The sequence below is a fragment of the Drosophila sechellia genome, chromosome 3L (assembly GCF_004382195.2).
Source record: "Drosophila sechellia strain sech25 chromosome 3L, ASM438219v1, whole genome shotgun sequence".
NCBI lineage: Eukaryota > Metazoa > Arthropoda > Insecta > Diptera > Drosophilidae > Drosophila > Drosophila sechellia.
This window is the reverse complement of record NC_045951.1, coordinates 27512970-27534939: the sequence shown is the minus strand read 5'-3', so window position 1 is coordinate 27534939 and position 21970 is coordinate 27512970. Positions and strand designations below refer to the sequence as shown.

The window sequence follows — 21970 nt, the reverse complement described above, 5'->3', positions numbered from 1 at the left end:
TTCAATAAATAAGCAAAACATGAAAAAAATCGTATGGCGGTACGCATTTTCTTATTCTAGTGTCTTTGCGACAACTGTATGTGTGCAAATTAAAATTGTTATTGCTTAATTATTTAAAACAATACTTTTTATTTTAATATAATTTTATATTTTCTGGTGATAAACTTTTACACTTACACTATTAAAAGACACTGGTTTTTTGCTTATCCTTAATTGGAAACCGTTCTCGATCTTGCCCCGAATCAGGCTGATCTTATAATTCTTAATCCTAATCCAATCAACCTCGTTCAAAATAGATTTTCTTCAGAAACATAATTGAACTTTCAATTATGTTTAGAATAAAATCTTTTTGCTGAAATTATTTCACTGCATTGTGGAACTGAGATTTGCTGACTGATGCAGTTAGATTGAAGCGCAATAAGTTGATCATGGCTTGGTCCCCAAGCAGAAACTGTGTTTACCTTAAGCTTGGTTATTTATCTTATCGGGTAGCTATGTGCTGGCAAAGGCAATGACAAAAACAAAGTCACAGGAAATGCCGCCGAGATTGGAATTTGAAATTTGTTTATAAACTGGGGTAGAGTGGTATGTTTACGGGTTGGATAACTCTCTCCCATCTAAATTGACGCTCCCCCTTCATTATGAATTTCGTTTATACGCTCTGTTAATTCTGTTAAAAATTCTTCCTTAGTATTTGGTTTCCTAGTTCTGGCTCTTTTTGTTTGGAAACAAATATAATATATCTAATTTTATTATTAATGTAGTGCTCAACTACAAAATGATTAAAATTAATAATATAAATATATATATGTATATATATATTTTTATATATCTATATATAATAAATAATAATTAATATAATAAATAATAAGTGTTGGTGACAAATAAAAGGCAAAGGCAATGCTGCTGAGATTGGAGTTCGAAATTTGTTTATCAAATGGGGCAGGATAATTTACATGTAAACTATGATGGTGATGGCAGCGCGATAGCACAGGCGGCAACACTGCAGGAAACTATCGATAGGATCAGGAGAGCAGTTGGCTGGAATGATCGAAGAAGCAGTTGCAGATCGTGAAGATAGGTGAAGTCGTCGCTAAGTAGTCAAGTCGTGAAGTTGCAGAAGAGAAGTCGAAAAGAACGCACATAAGACAAGAGTTGTGAAAAAGCGGATAAGTTGGTCGGTTTTTTCAGGAACGATTAGTCAAGTCGGACAGTCGTTGAAAGTAGAAGTAGTGTTGCGGGAAGTTCAGTCTGTCAAATATTACACATTTGTCAATTCTCTGAAACTTAACATTGTTATATTAAATAAATATTACATTAATATCACACACATATACATATAAATATACATATACTTATACTGACGTATTTGGGTGGTACCAAATACGGTTTTCTTTGAAATAATTGAAGTGGCCGGTTTCACTTCAATTATTTCAAAGAAAACAGTAATGCACTTTAGTGATTTTCCATAATGTATCCCAGCTGCGCAGCATCCGTTTCTAATAAATAATTCTTTGGCAGCGGCACTCAGACGTTCTTGTAAACATCCTAAAGCCTGAACAGATTTGACTGCTCTCTATGAACACTTCCTAATCTTAAGAACCCTAGAGCGAGGCTCTCCCGAAATACAAATATTGTTCAAATACTTCTCCTCAATCCAATTTGCATTTGATTTTTAGTCTTAAGCTGAGATCAAAAGAATAAAGACGTGAAAACTATATCTCCGATAATTTGTTATTTCTTAGCGTTGTCCTTAATCACGTGACGGGACGTTAGTTCAAATTAAAAAAAAACAACAATTTTACTGGCGCAGTCGGTAGGAAACAAAACTTATCCGAAAAAAGAACTTACGATTGGAAAATAAGTTAAAGTTTCCCAAAATAAATTCGTGAAAACTCTTCAATTTGGATTATAATTCCAATTCGGTTATCTAATAAAAAGGGGAAGTGAAATACGAAACAAAAACATTAAGTCCACAGGCAACTAAGTTTTAAAACCAACATATAAAAATAAAAAAAAGAACCGAAATTTAATAATGCAACAATAAATTAAAAATGTACAATAAAAAAAGTGAAACTAGAAAAATAATAAAAATAATAATAATAAATAATAATAACATTGAATCCGAAACAAAACAAAAAAAAAACACAAAATTTAAAAATTTTACAATAAAAATGTCACAACCAATTATTGCGACAACAACCGTGCAGCTTAAAGACATTTTGCCATTCAAGGGTGATCCAGAAACCCTTGACACCTTCGTCAGCAGAGTGGATTACGTAATTTCGCCCTACCAAACAAATGATGTCCGACAACAGAGGATTCTACTGGGAGCCATCGAAAGAAGCTTGTACGTACAGGTTACACGATCTAAGGGACTTCCGAGCATCGAAGATTGGCCTACCCTTAAAGCAAGAATCATCGCGGAATTTAAAACTCAAACACCAAACTACAAACTTCTAGAGAACTTCAGGGAGACACCATACAGAGGAAACCTAAGAGCATTCTGCGAAGAAGCGGAAAGACGACGTCAATTATTAATTTCGAAACTACACCTGGAAGGTAACCAATCGGATTTTCTTATTTATAATCAGGCTATTAAAGACTCTATTAAGATACTGATAAGGAAACTACCAATACAATTATTCACTATTTTTGCCCATCACGATATTACAGACTTAAGATCCTTAATTACCATTGCACAAAATGAGGGAATTTATGAAGAACACATTAATTTTGAATTTTATAAAAACCAAGAATATCGTAATAAAAATTCAAATTCTAATCAGAATTCGAAAGCACAAAAAATTAATACAAATGTTCAAACTCAATATCGACCAAGTTACTCACAATATTCCCAACCCTTCCAACCTAATTTTACTTTACGAATCACCCGGATGGCAAGGCCCATGGAGGCACTGGGATACTAATACGATTGCGAATTAAGCACCACCTTCTTGGTAATTGGCAAGAAGACTGCTTACAATGTACCTCTATAAACCTCCAATGCCATAATGGTTCTCTCTCTGGTGAAAGTTCTCTCTTCACAAGTTTGGTGAAAGGTTTGTTGCAGCTGGCGATTGGAATGCCAAGCACATGTACTGGGGATCTCGGATAGCGAACTCTCAAGGAAAACAGCTGTACAACGCAATCATCAAACCGCAACACAAACTTAACTATGTTTCCCTGGGAGCGCCTACATACTGGCCAGCAGATCCCATGAAGTTTCCCCCTGGAAACCAAGCAAGACATTGATCAGTTTGCTGGTGATATAGAATCAATATGCTTGTGCTTAAAAAACGACAACATCGAAGGGAGTGTCAGGAGCACACATCACCTGGCGCAAAGAGTAAATTAAAAGCAGCTTCTTGCAGAATTACTAAAGCGCTTAAGAAAGAAGAAGCGGCCGCACAACTAAGGTACATCGAGAATCTAACGCCCACAGGCACAAAGAACTCGTTGTGGAAAGATCACAGGAACCTACAGGCACCAACAGAAACGGTTGTACCTCTCCGTAACTCTAGTATTTCAACCAAATCCAACCAGTAACTCATTTACTCTCCCGCCATTAACTGCATCTGACTTAGCACCACAAGATCCTGTACAATTTCGGCCAAGCGAGATAACGAAAGTCACTAAAGAGCAACTGAAGACTGGAAAATCGCCTGGCTACGACTTAATAACCCCGAAAATGATCATCGAGTTCACAATGTGTGCAGTTCTACGAATCTGCTTGCTCTTCAACGCAATTACTAAAAATTTATGCTTCCCTCAAAAGTGGACGAAATCAATTGGGAAAAGAAAACGCAATTACTAAAATTTGATACTTCCCTCAAAAGTGGACGAAATCAATTGGGAAAGACAAAACACAGGCACAAAGATAAATACAGTTATTTGAAAAAGTGCTGCTGCTACACATCAGCCCCACCTCAAAACACACGACACACTCACATCGCACCAATTTGGTTTTCGGGCAAAACATGGAGCCCTTTAACCGCCAGTTAACCGCATCACAACAGAAATTCGTACTGCCTATGAACATCGTGAATACTGCACAGCTCTATTCTTAGTCGTTGCAGAAGCATTCGATAGAGTATGGCTGTATAGACTTATGTTTAAAATAATCTAACTGCTTCCTCAAAACATACATAAGTTTCTTAAGTCTTACCTAAATAAAAGAGTGTTCGCTGTTAGATGCAGTTCAAGCACTTCGAGCGATTGTACTATAGAAGACGGAGTGCCTCAAGGAAGTGTTCTGGGCCCAATTCTATACACCCTATACACGGCGGAAATCCCAACAAACTACCAGCTATATCCACATTCGCTGATGACACTGCAATACTAAGTCAATCCAGATGCCCAGTAGAAGCTACGATGCAACTAGCACGCCATCTTACTTGTGTAGAACTTACACACTTAGGTATTCATCTGGACAAGCGGCTCACCTGGCGGAAACACATAGAAGCCAAGACGACGCACCTCAGACAAAAAGCAAGGGATCTACACTGGCTTATAAACGTTCGCTCTCCCCTAAGCTTTGTGTACAAAGTCCTCTTATATAACTCCGTTTTAAAACCCATATGGACCTATGGCTCCGAGCTATGAGGCAACGCATCGAGAAGCAACATCGGCATAGTATCATTACTGGAGTTCCATGGTATCTTCGGAACGAGAATATACACAGAGACTTACAAATAAAACTTGTCATTGAGACAATAGCAGAGAAGAAAGTAAAACTACTATGAAAAACGAGCCTCACATCCAAATCCTCTTGCAAGAAAACTTATTCGAGTATGCAGCCAAAGCCGACTGCACCGGAAAGACCAACCAGCCCATCGTTAAATTTGTTAGGCCACACAGCACGAATTATTTCCTAAAATGATATTTAGTTAGCTTAGAATAAGATTTGAAAACTTATTGTTAGTCTCTTAAGCAAAAGGGAAGATTCAATAAATAAGCAAAACATGAAAAAAATCGTATGGCGGTACGCATTTTCTTATTCTAGTGTCTTTGCGACAACTGTATGTGTGCAAATTAAAATTGTTATTGCTTAATTATTTAAAACAATACTTTTTATTTTAATATAATTTTATATTTTCTGGTGATAAACTTTTACACTTACACTATTAAAAGACACTGGTTTTTTGCTTATCCTTAATTGGAAACCGTTCTCGATCTTGCCCCGAATCAGGCTGATCTTATAATTCTTAATCCTAATCCAATCAACCTCGTTCAAAATAGATTTTCTTCAGAAACATAATTGAACTTTCAATTATGTTTAGAATAAAATCTTTTTGCTGAAATTATTTCACTGCATTGTGGAACTGAGATTTGCTGACTGATGCAGTTAGATTGAAGCGCAATAAGTTGATCATGGCTTGGTCCCCAAGCAGAAACTGTGTTTACCTTAAGCTTGGTTATTTATCTTATCGGGTAGCTATGTGCTGGCAAAGGCAATGACAAAAACAAAGTCACAGGAAATGCCGCCGAGATTGGAATTTGAAATTTGTTTATAAACTGGGGTAGAGTGGTATGTTTACGGGTTGGATAACTCTCTCCCATCTAAATTGACGCTCCCCCTTCATTATGAATTTCGTTTATACGCTCTGTTAATTCTGTTAAAAATTCTTCCTTAGTATTTGGTTTCCTAGTTCTGGCTCTTTTTGTTTGGAAACAAATATAATATATCTAATTTTATTATTAATGTAGTGCTCAACTACAAAATGATTAAAATTAATAATATAAATATATATATGTATATATATATTTTTATATATCTATATATAATAAATAATAATTAATATAATAAATAATAAGTGTTGGTGACAAATAAAAGGCAAAGGCAATGCTGCTGAGATTGGAGTTCGAAATTTGTTTATCAAATGGGGCAGGATAATTTACATGTAAACTATGATGGTGATGGCAGCGCGATAGCACAGGCGGCAACACTGCAGGAAACTATCGATAGGATCAGGAGAGCAGTTGGCTGGAATGATCGAAGAAGCAGTTGCAGATCGTGAAGATAGGTGAAGTCGTCGCTAAGTAGTCAAGTCGTGAAGTTGCAGAAGAGAAGTCGAAAAGAACGCACATAAGACAAGAGTTGTGAAAAAGCGGATAAGTTGGTCGGTTTTTTCAGGAACGATTAGTCAAGTCGGACAGTCGTTGAAAGTAGAAGTAGTGTTGCGGGAAGTTCAGTCTGTCAAATATTACACATTTGTCAATTCTCTGAAACTTAACATTGTTATATTAAATAAATATTACATTAATATCACACACATATACATATAAATATACATATACTTATACTGACGTATTTGGGTGGTACCAAATACGGTTTTCTTTGAAATAATTGAAGTGGCCGGTTTCACTTCAATTATTTCAAAGAAAACAGTAATGCACTTTAGTGATTTTCCATAATGTATCCCAGCTGCGCAGCATCCGTTTCTAATAAATAATTCTTTGGCAGCGGCACTCAGACGTTCTTGTAAACATCCTAAAGCCTGAACAGATTTGACTGCTCTCTATGAACACTTCCTAATCTTAAGAACCCTAGAGCGAGGCTCTCCCGAAATACAAATATTGTTCAAATACTTCTCCTCAATCCAATTTGCATTTGATTTTTAGTCTTAAGCTGAGATCAAAAGAATAAAGACGTGAAAACTATATCTCCGATAATTTGTTATTTCTTAGCGTTGTCCTTAATCACGTGACGGGACGTTAGTTCAAATTAAAAAAAAACAACAATTTTACTGGCGCAGTCGGTAGGAAACAAAACTTATCCGAAAAAAGAACTTACGATTGGAAAATAAGTTAAAGTTTCCCAAAATAAATTCGTGAAAACTCTTCAATTTGGATTATAATTCCAATTCGGTTATCTAATAAAAAGGGGAAGTGAAATACGAAACAAAAACATTAAGTCCACAGGCAACTAAGTTTTAAAACCAACATATAAAAATAAAAAAAAGAACCGAAATTTAATAATGCAACAATAAATTAAAAATGTACAATAAAAAAAAGTGAAACTAGAAAAATAATAAAAATAATAATAATAAATAATAATAACATTGAATCCGAAACAAAACAAAAAAAAAACACAAAATTTAAAAATTTTACAATAAAAATGTCACAACCAATTATTGCGACAACAACCGTGCAGCTTAAAGACATTTTGCCATTCAAGGGTGATCCAGAAACCCTTGACACCTTCGTCAGCAGAGTGGATTACGTAATTTCGCCCTACCAAACAAATGATGTCCGACAACAGAGGATTCTACTGGGAGCCATCGAAAGAAGCTTGTACGTACAGGTTACACGATCTAAGGGACTTCCGAGCATCGAAGATTGGCCTACCCTTAAAGCAAGAATCATCGCGGAATTTAAAACTCAAACACCAAACTACAAACTTCTAGAGAACTTCAGGGAGACACCATACAGAGGAAACCTAAGAGCATTCTGCGAAGAAGCGGAAAGACGACGTCAATTATTAATTTCGAAACTACACCTGGAAGGTAACCAATCGGATTTTCTTATTTATAATCAGGCTATTAAAGACTCTATTAAGATACTGATAAGGAAACTACCAATACAATTATTCACTATTTTTGCCCATCACGATATTACAGACTTAAGATCCTTAATTACCATTGCACAAAATGAGGGAATTTATGAAGAACACATTAATTTTGAATTTTATAAAAACCAAGAATATCGTAATAAAAATTCAAATTCTAATCAGAATTCGAAAGCACAAAAAATTAATACAAATGTTCAAACTCAATATCGACCAAGTTACTCACAATATTCCCAACCCTTCCAACCTAATTTTAATCAATACATTCAACCATTTAGACCTAGCTATATACAGCAGATGACTAACAACCCACCAATGTGGCACGCACCTAATTATTTCAGACCCAAGGCATACATAAACACACAACCCATTATTCAAAAAAATCCTTTCCAACAATATCCCCACAAAGCCCAAATCCCCAAACAACGCATTTTAGAGGAAATACATACCCTCGACTACAACAACCCTCTACATATAAAAATACTAACTTCCCGATTGCTAAACGACTAAGACCATCGGACAGTGAACAAACTAAAATGTCTATTGACGAAATTAGATTCCAAGACGCGCATGAATTCGAACAAGTCCAACCTAATTATTACGAGCAACAGTATTATAACCAAATCAATAATCCGTATCAAAATCATGGCTTCATTAAGGAAGGGCAACAACAAGTCCAATCTGTACAAATTAATAACAAACAAAACCAAAATAATTCTGAACTAAACGAAAATTTTCGGTTAACAGCCCCGGACAACACGAATACATAAAAATAGTATACAAAGGGTGCTCACACAAATGCCTTCTAGACACAGGATCCACAATGAATATGATCAATGAAAATATATTTTGTCTTCCCATTCAAAATAGTAGATGTGAAGTTTTAACATCAAATGGCCCTATTACCTTAAACGACTTGATTATGTTACCCAGAAACAATATTTTCAAAAAAACCGAACAATTTTATGTGTACAGATTTTCTAATAATTACGATATGCTAATTGGCAGAAAATTGTTGAAAAATGCTCAATCAGTTATTAATTACAAAAATATTAAAGTTACCCTTTTTGATCAAACATACAAATTAATTACTTAAGAATCCGAAAGAAACCAAAATTTGTATATCCAAAGGACACCAGAATCAATTGCAAGCTCAGATCAGGAATCAATAAAAAAATTATATTTTTCACAGTTTCGATTAGATCACCTAAATCGTATGGCGGTACGCATTTTCTTATTCTAGTGTCTTTGCGACAACTGTATGTGTGCAAATTAAAATTGTTATTGCTTAATTATTTAAAACAATACTTTTTATTTTAATATAATTTTATATTTTCTGGTGATAAACTTTTACACTTACACTATTAAAAGACACTGGTTTTTTGCTTATCCTTAATTGGAAACCGTTCTCGATCTTGCCCCGAATCAGGCTGATCTTATAATTCTTAATCCTAATCCAATCAACCTCGTTCAAAATAGATTTTCTTCAGAAACATAATTGAACTTTCAATTATGTTTAGAATAAAATCTTTTTGCTGAAATTATTTCACTGCATTGTGGAACTGAGATTTGCTGACTGATGCAGTTAGATTGAAGCGCAATAAGTTGATCATGGCTTGGTCCCCAAGCAGAAACTGTGTTTACCTTAAGCTTGGTTATTTATCTTATCGGGTAGCTATGTGCTGGCAAAGGCAATGACAAAAACAAAGTCACAGGAAATGCCGCCGAGATTGGAATTTGAAATTTGTTTATAAACTGGGGTAGAGTGGTATGTTTACGGGTTGGATAACTCTCTCCCATCTAAATTGACGCTCCCCCTTCATTATGAATTTCGTTTATACGCTCTGTTAATTCTGTTAAAAATTCTTCCTTTGGTTTCCTAGTTCTGGCTCTTTTTGTTTGGAAACAAATATAATATATCTAATTTTATTATTAATGTAGTGCTCAACTACAAAATGATTAAAATTAATAATATAAATATATATATGTATATATATATTTTTATATATCTATATATAATAAATAATAATTAATATAATAAATAATAAGTGTTGGTGACAAATAAAAGGCAAAGGCAATGCTGCTGAGATTGGAGTTCGAAATTTGTTTATCAAATGGGGCAGGATAATTTACATGTAAACTATGATGGTGATGGCAGCGCGATAGCACAGGCGGCAACACTGCAGGAAACTATCGATAGGATCAGGAGAGCAGTTGGCTGGAATGATCGAAGAAGCAGTTGCAGATCGTGAAGATAGGTGAAGTCGTCGCTAAGTAGTCAAGTCGTGAAGTTGCAGAAGAGAAGTCGAAAAGAACGCACATAAGACAAGAGTTGTGAAAAAGCGGATAAGTTGGTCGGTTTTTTCAGGAACGATTAGTCAAGTCGGACAGTCGTTGAAAGTAGAAGTAGTGTTGCGGGAAGTTCAGTCTGTCAAATATTACACATTTGTCAATTCTCTGAAACTTAACATTGTTATATTAAATAAATATTACATTAATATCACACACATATACATATAAATATACATATACTTATACTGACGTATTTGGGTGGTACCAAATACGGTTTTCTTTGAAATAATTGAAGTGGCCGGTTTCACTTCAATTATTTCAAAGAAAACAGTAATGCACTTTAGTGATTTTCCATAATGTATCCCAGCTGCGCAGCATCCGTTTCTAATAAATAATTCTTTGGCAGCGGCACTCAGACGTTCTTGTAAACATCCTAAAGCCTGAACAGATTTGACTGCTCTCTATGAACACTTCCTAATCTTAAGAACCCTAGAGCGAGGCTCTCCCGAAATACAAATATTGTTCAAATACTTCTCCTCAATCCAATTTGCATTTGATTTTTAGTCTTAAGCTGAGATCAAAAGAATAAAGACGTGAAAACTATATCTCCGATAATTTGTTATTTCTTAGCGTTGTCCTTAATCACGTGACGGGACGTTAGTTCAAATTAAAAAAAAACAACAATTTTACTGGCGCAGTCGGTAGGAAACAAAACTTATCCGAAAAAAGAACTTACGATTGGAAAATAAGTTAAAGTTTCCCAAAATAAATTCGTGAAAACTCTTCAATTTGGATTATAATTCCAATTCGGTTATCTAATAAAAAGGGGAAGTGAAATACGAAACAAAAACATTAAGTCCACAGGCAACTAAGTTTTAAAACCAACATATAAAAATAAAAAAAAGAACCGAAATTTAATAATGCAACAATAAATTAAAAATGTACAATAAAAAAAAGTGAAACTAGAAAAATAATAAAAATAATAATAATAAATAATAATAACATTGAATCCGAAACAAAACAAAAAAAAACACAAAATTTAAAAATTTTACAATAAAAATGTCACAACCAATTATTGCGACAACAACCGTGCAGCTTAAAGACATTTTGCCATTCAAGGGTGATCCAGAAACCCTTGACACCTTCGTCAGCAGAGTGGATTACGTAATTTCGCCCTACCAAACAAATGATGTCCGACAACAGAGGATTCTACTGGGAGCCATCGAAAGAAGCTTGTACGTACAGGTTACACGATCTAAGGGACTTCCGAGCATCGAAGATTGGCCTACCCTTAAAGCAAGAATCATCGCGGAATTTAAAACTCAAACACCAAACTACAAACTTCTAGAGAACTTCAGGGAGACACCATACAGAGGAAACCTAAGAGCATTCTGCGAAGAAGCGGAAAGACGACGTCAATTATTAATTTCGAAACTACACCTGGAAGGTAACCAATCGGATTTTCTTATTTATAATCAGGCTATTAAAGACTCTATTAAGATACTGATAAGGAAACTACCAATACAATTATTCACTATTTTTGCCCATCACGATATTACAGACTTAAGATCCTTAATTACCATTGCACAAAATGAGGGAATTTATGAAGAACACATTAATTTTGAATTTTATAAAAACCAAGAATATCGTAATAAAAATTCAAATTCTAATCAGAATTCGAAAGCACAAAAAATTAATACAAATGTTCAAACTCAATATCGACCAAGTTACTCACAATATTCCCAACCCTTCCAACCTAATTTTAATCAATACATTCAACCATTTAGACCTAGCTATATACAGCAGATGACTAACAACCCACCAATGTGGCACGCACCTAATTATTTCAGACCCAAGGCATACATAAACACACAACCCATTATTCAAAAAAATCCTTTCCAACAATATCCCCACAAAGCCCAAATCCCCAAACAACGCATTTTAGAGGAAATACATACCCTCGACTACAACAACCCTCTACATATAAAAATACTAACTTCCCGATTGCTAAACGACTAAGACCATCGGACAGTGAACAAACTAAAATGTCTATTGACGAAATTAGATTCCAAGACGCGCATGAATTCGAACAAGTCCAACCTAATTATTACGAGCAACAGTATTATAACCAAATCAATAATCCGTATCAAAATCATGGCTTCATTAAGGAAGGGCAACAACAAGTCCAATCTGTACAAATTAATAACAAACAAAACCAAAATAATTCTGAACTAAACGAAAATTTTCGGTTAACAGCCCCGGACAACACGAATACATAAAAATAGTATACAAAGGGTGCTCACACAAATGCCTTCTAGACACAGGATCCACAATGAATATGATCAATGAAAATATATTTTGTCTTCCCATTCAAAATAGTAGATGTGAAGTTTTAACATCAAATGGCCCTATTACCTTAAACGACTTGATTATGTTACCCAGAAACAATATTTTCAAAAAAAACCGAACAATTTTATGTGTACAGATTTTCTAATAATTACGATATGCTAATTGGCAGAAAATTGTTGAAAAATGCTCAATCAGTTATTAATTACAAAAATATTAAAGTTACCCTTTTTGATCAAACATACAAATTAATTACTTAAGAATCCGAAAGAAACCAAAATTTGTATATCCAAAGGACACCAGAATCAATTGCAAGCTCAGATCAGGAATCAATAAAAAAATTATATTTTTCACAGTTTCGATTAGATCACCTAAATCAGGAGGAAACTTTAAAGTTAAAAGGCTTATTAAATAAATTTAGAAATCTTGAATATAAGGAAGGAGACAAATTAACATTTACAAATACCATTAAACGCGTATTAAATACAACACATAACTCCCCAATTTATTCGAAACAATATTCACTTTCGCAAACACTCGAAATTTATGTAGAAAACCAAGTACAGGAAATGCTAAATCAGGGATTAATTAGGGAAAGTGATTCACCATACAACAGTCCGGATGCTTCTGGCCTAATAAGTGTATGGTAGTAATTGATTATAGAAAGCTAATTGAAATAACCATACCTGAGAGATATCCAAAAAAATATTATCTTCATTAAATCCGATAAAAATAAACTAGAGCATTCAATAATATTCGGTAACTCCATTACCACAATTCAATATGATGTAATCACACTTGAAAAGGCCAAACAAATCTTACTGGATAACTTTATCCATAGCAATATTACCATTTATATTGAAAGCGATGTAGATTTTAAAATTATTCAAAGAGCACACATAGAAATTATTAATACCACCTACACAAAAGTAATTCGCAGTCTTTTCCTATCAAAGAACGTTGGTTCATACGCCGAATTCAAATAAATCACACTTCAATTACTTTTACACCCTGGTATACAGAAAATGACAAAATTATTTAAAGAAAATCACTTCTTTCCAAATAGCCAACTATTAATTCAGAATATAATAAACGAATTCAACATATGTAATTTGGCCAAAACAGAACATACACTGCTGGTCTTAGGTTAGAAGCACCATCGTTTTTTTTTTAAAGAAACTCAATTATTCATTTCCGTGGATGTTCTTATTATCCAAAATGCTTTTTTTTTAATCAAAGTTCGAATCATGTTTGAAAAAAAAATGCTCACAGCTGATTGATTTGCGAAAAAATAACGGTACATTTAAAGATTCTACAAATATCTTTAGCAATCCCACGTGTTTTCGGTTGGTCATTGAATTACACGCAGCTTAAATTTCTTCGTATTGCGAAGTGGACAAGTGTAAGCTTTTGTATTCAAAAGATACAAAAAATAAACAAATAAAGTGTTTCCGAGGTACATTTGAAGAAAAAATGGGTAAAGCTGCTGTTATGAGCTTATTGGAACGACATTGCCAAACGGATAAATTGCAGCTCCAGAACTGTTGACAGATATTTGAAGGATCCAGAGGCATATGGGAATAACTTCAAAGGAAAAATAAAGCACTATCAAAACAAGCAGAACGCCAAATTGTTAGAATTGCTTAGAATTCAGCTAAGTCTGCGTCTAAGATCAAGGAATTGGCCGGAGAAAAAGCAAGCTTATCAACTGTTCAGCGTACAATCAGAAATGCAAAACACCTGAAACGTCTAAAAATCAAGAAAAACCCCCCTTGAATGCAATACGCAAAGGAAAACGGCTTCAATTCGCGAAAGAATAAATGACGAGGACTGTCCAATCTGACACTCGTCTAAATGATTAACGTTCTGTTGTTTTTACTGATAAAAAATGTTTTAATTTAGATGGCCGTAATGGATTTCAATATTATTATCACGATTTGCGGAAAGGTGAGCTATATTTAAGTCGCCACCATAGCCGAGAAGGGGGAATAATGGTGTGGGGTGCTATCACATTTTATGGAACAATTGACTTGATTTTTATAAATCAAAAGATGAACGTCGATCGCTTCAAAACATTGTTGGAGTCCGTTTTTCCAAAATTAAAAGATCTTTTTCCTATTCCTTGGATTTTTCAGCAAGACAATGCTCCTATTCATAATTAAAGTAAAGTCTTTTATTTCGAGTCAAAAAGTAATTATCATGACCTGGTCACTATATTCTCCAGATGTTAACGTAATTGAAAATGCTTGAAAGTATACGAAGGAGGAAAGCAATACGAAGATAAGGAATTAAGGAAACGTTAACTGGAGCTATTAAACGAGCGAGATTTCCTTAAACTACATAGATTCCTTGAATCATTCTACGAAGGACCGGATTTATGAAGTTATAACTAACAAAGGAGGCCGTACTCATTACTGAAATCATTTTTTTTATTGCAAATAAATTTTTTTTTTTGGAGTAACTAATTCTATTTATTAAGATTTCAAAAGGAATCGTTCAGTAATTCCTCTGAACTTAACCTAATGTGTGATAAAGATAAATGAGACCAAGTGGTATCTTAATTATAAAGTACAAAAGAAAATGTAATATGTTATGTTATCCTCCGGGTAAGGAGATCGCTGGGGTGTACCCTCTTCAGTCTTCGGAGAGAGATGGGATCAGCTAGGATAGTTGCTAGTCGGTTCGGGTGGGCCATAAGCCTGTCGGCATAACGGCTGCTGTGGAAATTAAATTGCAAATAAATCAAATAGTAACGCCAAATAATAATTTAATTTAAAATCCAAATGCTTTTCCTTTAAAAATTAAAAAGCCAACGTGCGTCTATTCTAATGACCAAGAAAAGTTCGCCTTATTTTGACTAGCTTTAAGAAAATACGCATACAGTGAAAAACACAATTTTGTTAAATATGTATAATCATTTGAATATTATATTAAAAGTATCATTATATAAGAAATGTTTTTGCATTCCCACTTCTATTCTATCGTCCTTTGATAAGTAAAAAGTTGTATGCAACTTAACTTAGAAACACAAAAATGTCTTTAAAAATCACACCTAAACCGGAACATTGCCGAGAAAAATTTGTACATCTGAGGGAAAACATTGCATCAGTTGCATTGATATTTATTCTAAATTCGCTACACTCGATCAAATTAAAACTAATGATTTAATAGAATGCATAAACGCATTAATGCGCATTTTTAATCAATAAGGTAAACTCAAATTAGTAAAGGCAGACAGAGTCGTAGCTTTCTCCAGTTTAGCTTTGAAGCGATGGCTTGAAGGAGAAGAATTCGAATTACAGCTCCATACAGCAAAAAACGGGGTCGAAAAATTACACAAAACAATAAATGAAAAAATTCGTATAATCAATTCATCTTATGATGAAGAAGTAAAATTAAGCAAGATGGAAACAATCCTTTACCAAAGACACTAGAATAACAAGATGCCTAACGCCATACGATTTTTTGGAACACGATTTTTTCGCCGTGGATCTAGAGGTGGCTCCAGGCTCTTTCGAATTTTTGTTCGAGAGCGAAAGAACGGAGAGCGCTACAGCGAACAGCTCTTTTCTACGCTTACAGTGATAGCAGACAACTGTATGTGTGCACACGTATGCTCATGCATTGTAAATTTGACAAAATATACCCTTCACCTTAGAAGTTCGTTGACTTTAAATCTATATTGTTTTTGATCAATTGGCCCCATGTTTGGCATTGCCTTAATGTTATTATTATTTAAATATAGCTTAAAAATAGTAATAGTTGAATCTATGTACATACATAATATACGAAATTAATTTTACAAATAGCTTTATATTAGAATATTTGTCATTAGAGTATTCGACTTGCGACGTGTGAAAAATTAATAAGGAAATGATAGTTGAGTGCTTGTGTCCGCACTTCGTGCCTCAAGATAAAGAGTTTTCATATTTTTATTTATTTTATAAATTTTTTTTAGTCAATAGACTCGGACTTCGGGAAACTAAAGGCTCATCTGATCTTCTTTTTTAATATTTGTAAAATACACATTCAAGTTTTTGAAATATTTTAAAAATAATAAAAAACAAATGTGTATAAAAAAGTTTATTATTAAGCAATGCATTAAGTGCACAAATAAAGGTAGTCCTCTCTCATTATGGTTTTAAGTAAATAATGAATGTTATATATATTACACATAATTAATTATCAAAATATGTATATGTCGGATCTAAATCACTTTTATACTCGGCATCACTCTCTACCGCGTCGGCGTAACGTTTTTTTTTTTTTTTTTTTTTTTTTTTCGCACGGGTTCCACGGCCAAACCTCCCGCCCAACCGACCGAGGGGCGCTGCCGTGTATCGTACGGCTCGATTCGCGAGAAGATATAGACGCGATATAAAAAATAGAATAGGAACGAGGAAATGAATAGAACGAGGAATGGAATAACTATGTTAAATATTAGTGTTAGTAGGATCTAATTATGTAATAAAAAAGATAAAATCGATTGCTTTAATAGCGGCAGAGAGTCAAGATTACAGATAATAGGATAAAGTCTATTATAGTCAGAACATAAAACTCTGTAAGGGTCATGCAACTCATAATTAGATCTACAATGATTTAAGATAAGGGGTATATAGTTTCTAGTGAATCTACTTGGAACCGAGAAGTTAAGCCGACTAATCAAGTCGGGACTCTCAACATCCCCACGAATAAGCTTACAAATAAAGACTGTTCCAAGCAAAGTCCTACGGTTAGCTAGGGATGGTAAATTAATTAAAAGTAGTCTACTGGAATAAGGAGGTAATATATGGTTTGCATCCCAATTTAGGCGCCGCAAGGCAAAAAGTAAGTAGTTTTTTTGGACCGATTCAATGCGGTCCGAGTGGACTGCGTATTGTGGACTCCAAACAGGTGATCCGTACTCGAGAATCGGACGGACTAACGAAATAAATAAGGTTTTAGTCAAGTAAGGGTCATCAAATTCCTTAGACCACCTTTTTATAAAACCAAGCACACCCCTGGCCTTATTGACAATAGATGAAATATGGTCAGAAAATTTTAGTTTTGGGTCCAGAAGAACACCAAGATCGTCAACTCGTGTTATTCTGTCCAGAGGGCACCCACTTAGAGTGTAAGTCGTGCGTATTGGGTTGGCACGACAAAAGGTCATAACTTTACACTTGGAGCCATTTAAGTCTAATATTTTATCACGGCACCATATTTGAAATCGGTCTAGATCGGATTGTAAGTCCAAATGGCAAGAAGTGTCCTTGTACTGGAGGCATAATTTAACATCGTCTGCGTACATAAGTACACGCGAATGTTTTATTATTAAGGGGAGGTCGTTAATGAATAAGGTAAAAAGAAGCGGACCAAGATGGCTCCCTTGTGGGACACCGGATGTGACTCGGAGAATAGAAGATAACGAATTTTTAAAGAGGACTTGTTGTGTCCTGCCATTCAGATAGCTTGAAATCCAATTTAGAAGATCAACAGGGAAACCTATAAGATCAAGTTTTTTATTAAAAGGTAATGATTAACAGAGTCAAATGCTTTACTAAAATCAGTGTAGATGACATCTGTTTCAAGATTATTTTTGAAACCCTGTATTACGAAAGAAGTTAGCTCCAAGAGGTTAGTGGTTGTAGATCTGCTTTTTATAAAACCGTGTTGAAACGGTGATATGATTGATCTACAAAGGTGCTGCAAATGAGGAGTGATAACATTTTCGAAAAGTTTTGGGATAGCCGACAATTTAGAGATAATTGCTTGCATCCAGTTTGCTACCTTTTTTGTGAAGAGGAATCACAAAGGACTCCTTCCATATATGAGGGAATTGTGAAGATTCCAAAGATAAGGTAAACAGTTTCAGTAGAGGCTTGCACAAGGCTTCCGCACGGAATCTGAGCACACAGCCAGGGATTCCATCGGGACCTGGCGAATAGACCGGTTTAACACGCTGAAGATCGTTAAGCAGTGAGCTTTCGTTTATAGTGGGGCAAAATATTAGATTCGACTTAGATACCGCATAAGAGTATGGCTGTTCGGAATGAGGTAAAGTTGAATATGTTGTTTCAAAAAACTTGGCGAATAGATCGGCTATTGCCTGATCCGATGTAACCGTAGTGTTTTCAAAAAATAGCGAGGAAGGGTCAGAACTTGTTTTTCGCTTAGTGCTAACGAAATTATAAAACTGTTTCGGATCCTGTGCAAACTGGAACTTACAACGGTTTAAATAATTTTTGTAGCACTGAGCATTAAGCACGGTAAACTTTAACCGAGCGCTTAAATATTTACAAAGGATGGACTGAGAACCGGTATTTTTAAATTTCATATAGAGTCTGGACTTTACATTTCTTAGGTGTGTCAACTCTTTATTAAACCAAGGGGGTTTAGAGATTGACGGATAGTACATCGGAACACAAGAGTCAAAAAATGACTTAATTGCGGTATAAAACATATTAATCGCATCCGCCATTATGTTGCAGGAGTAAAGATCGGACCAATTAAAGCCAGCTATAAAATTGTTTAGCCTCCGAAAATTTGCCTTGCGAAAACAGGGAATTCGCTTTGTTGACTTCTCTGAATTTACTTTTAATACCGTACCTATGTCGATTTCCACCTCGAAAGTAGGATGATATTGATCTTCAGGTTGAGTAAGAGGTACTACCCTTTTGACGCGCTTAATTTGGGAGCGAGGCATGTCTGTCTTCTTCGGCGTTCAAAACTTAATGTGCAGAACAAACGTTGCAATAATGCGTAGAACCCACAATACCCGCAATACAAACACACTTTGGAGATTTACTTCACTCCACACACACACTAATGCCAACACACATTATGGCATTTTTGTCAATTCCTTGCTAGTCCCATTCTTAACGGGAATATCTCTCTCTCGCTCTCGCTCCCGCCCGCGACCAGACTACGTTCGGCAGAAACAGTTATTTGCCACGCTGTTGCGAGGTAGAGAATGCGTGTTCTAAGAATATGCAAAACTAAAAAAGTGGACACAAAGTAACAGAAAACGGTCGTTATACTTGAAATTAAAAATAAATCTGCGACACGGCCTTCCTGACCTTGCACACGTCCACGTGGGTTAATAATTCATTACACATTTTCTTCTTAATTCATTTACTTCATTATTATTTTATATGTTTATTCTTTAAGCAACTTAACACATTTCTTCCACGTTTCATTTCTTAGTTTATCATTTAATTTTAAGCCATGAGATCCGGATTACCACCAACTTTTATTCAGAACATACCAAAATCATATTGCTTTTCTGAGAGCGCCACTAGCGCGCGGTTCATCAAACCGGCCAGTCTATACTCTTATTGGCCTAGCTCTCAGCTTACAACTCGACTAACCGGCCAACATACATGGCACGCAGTTGACGCAGTCTATAAGCCGGCCAACTAACCAGCACCAACAATCGTTTCCGGGAATCGAACTAATCTGCAATGCAAATGCAAATGGCGAACCACATTAACGCGGGCACCCATCTGAAGAGAAAGTCGTCTTCGGAATCGATCCGAAGGTTTACAAAATCTTAATCAATTTCAAGATCCCAGCCCTCATTGGCTTGATCCATATCACAGCCCTCACTGGCTTGATCCATATCACAGCCCTCACTGGCTTGATCCATATCACAGCCCTCACTGGCTTGATCCATATCACAGCCCTCACTGGCTTGATCCATATCACAGCCCTCACTGCAGTGCACTGGCTTGATCCACACCGTCTTTTTCTGCACCTTCATCTTCTAATTCTGTGGTAATCCCCTTCTCAGGCTTACTTCGCAAAAATTCATTAGAATATTTATAAGTTCGATTATTGTTTAATGCTTTGAGCTTATATCTATCTCCTGGTAGTACCTCGGCCACCACAAATGGACCTCTAAACTTAGGATCTAGTTTGGTCTGGTGCCGCTCTTCATTTTTGAGTAGGACATGGTCACCAACCTTGTGTCTCACAACAGTAGCTTTGTTCTTGTCAAATCATTCTTTATCAATTTTAGCATTTTTTTCCATGTTACGTTTTGCTATTTCTCTAACTTTTTCAATATCGGTAGTATTTTTGTTGTTTACGATAGGTGTAAGAGCAAACGGCCTTGCTTCTTTTCCAAAAAGTATTTCTAACGGGCTAACTTTAGTCACTCTATTGGGCGTGCTATTAAGAGCCAGTTGAATTTCACATAAAGAATCCTGCCAAGATCCCTGGCCAGTTTCGACCGCAGTTAGCATGTATTTGAGAGTACTCATGACTCGTTCTACTTGGCCATTGGCACGACTAGCACCTGTGGCGATTAAATGCAACTCTATTTTCTGTGCAGAGCAGAAATCACGGAACGCTGTACTCGCAAAACTACGTCCTTGATCAGCGATCAATCAAGATCGGACACCAAATAACGATATTAAAGAACTTACTGAATTAATGCAACTTATAGTATCTAGCTTTATGGTATGGAAAAAAAATTTTGTAAGAGCACGATTATATATTCCTTCTGATAATTTTTGCCGCTAAGTTTCCCGGTAATATCGACATGAACTGTATGCCATGGGATGTCAATCTTAGGAATGGGATGCAGTTCGGCTTGTATTTTGCCAGACGGAGGCTTTGACAACCTGCAAGTAATGCAATTGTCCACAAATTTGCGAACGTATTTGGACATTTTATCAAACCAATAAAACTCGTACATTTTCTCAAGGGTTTTCTCCCATCTAAGGTGCATGATTGACTCGTTCACATTGTTGACAGCAGAATACCTAATGGCTTTGGAATTATATGCAGACAACGAGACTTTCCGTTTCTTTGGATTTTTCTAGACAGAGTCCCAGACCATAGTTCGTAGCTTTTAGCCAAATCTCCGGGCAATTCATCATTACGTAATTTAGACACAATAGAAGCAGTTTCTTCGTCTCTTTGCTGTTCAGCCAACAACCAGCCATCAGATATTTCTGTCAAATTGATATGCTTTTCCACTATACCTGCTGAATTCCTAACACTTTCTGGAACTGGATTCCGGGACAGAAAGTCAACATGGGCCATACGCTGTCCAGGTCTATACTCTATATCAAAATCAAAACATTGCATGTACGACCACCACCTATGAACCAAAGACACTAGAATAACAAGATGCGTAACGCCATATGATTTTTTGGCCGTGGCTCTAGAGGTTGCTCCAGGCTCTCTCGAGTTTTTGTTCGAGAGAGAAAGAGCGGAGAGTGCTACAGCAAACAGCTCTTTTCTACGCATACAGTGATAGCAGACAACTGTATGTGTGCATACGTGTGCTCATGCATTGTAAATTTGACAAAATATGCCCTTCACCTTAGAAGTTCGTTGACTTTAAATCTATATTATTTTTTATCAATTGGCACAATTCGAAAAATTCTTGTTTTGCATTGCCTTAACGTTATTATTATTTAGCTTAGAATTATTTATTATTAAGCTTAGAAATAGTAATAGCCGAATCATAATATCACAAAATAAATTTTAAAAATGACTTTATAGTAGAATATTTGTTATTAGAGTATCCAGCGTGCAACGTGTGAAAAATTATTAAGGCAATGATTGTCGAGTGCTTGTGTCCGCACTTCGTGCCTCGGACTTCGGGAAATTAAAGGCACCATCTGATTTATTTTTTAATATTTGCAAAATACACATTAAGGTTTTCGAAAATATTTTTAAAAATAATAAAAAACAAATGTGTATAAAAACATTTATTGTTGAGCAATGCATTAAGTGCACAAATGAGAGTAGTGCCTTCTCATTATGGTT

At 35.3% G+C, this 21970-nt stretch overlaps 1 protein-coding gene across 2 annotated transcripts in view; it reads left to right on the top strand.

Annotated features, from left to right (window-relative positions):
- LOC116800951 (myosin-I heavy chain) overlaps positions 1-21970 on the top strand; it is a 661712-nt gene that overhangs the window by 17904 nt on the left and 621838 nt on the right. The gene's annotated exons all lie outside the window — the stretch shown is intronic.